Below are 459 nucleotides of genomic sequence, written 5' to 3' on the forward strand. Positions count from 1 at the left end.
CCATGCTTTCAGATACAATAGATACCATGCTTTCAGATACAATAGATACCATTCTTTCAGAAACTACAATAGATACCATGCTTTCAGAAACTACAATAGATACCATGCTTTCAGAAACTACAATAGATACCATGCTTTCAGATACAATAGATACCATGCTTTCAGATACAATAGATACCATGCTTTCAGATACAATAGATACCATGCTTTCAGAAACTACAATAGATACCATGCTTTCAGAAACTACAATAGATACCATGCTTTCAGAAACTACAATAGATACCAATGCTTTCAGAAACTACAATAGATACCATGCTTTCAGATACAATAGATACCATGCTTTCAGATACAATAGATACCATGCTTTTAGATACAATAGATACCATGCTTTCAGATACAATAGATACCATGCTTTCAGATACAATAGATACCATGCTTTCAGATACAATAGATACCATG

Source organism: Oncorhynchus kisutch, linkage group LG1, assembly GCF_002021735.2.
Source record: "Oncorhynchus kisutch isolate 150728-3 linkage group LG1, Okis_V2, whole genome shotgun sequence".
Lineage (NCBI taxonomy): Eukaryota > Metazoa > Chordata > Actinopteri > Salmoniformes > Salmonidae > Oncorhynchus > Oncorhynchus kisutch.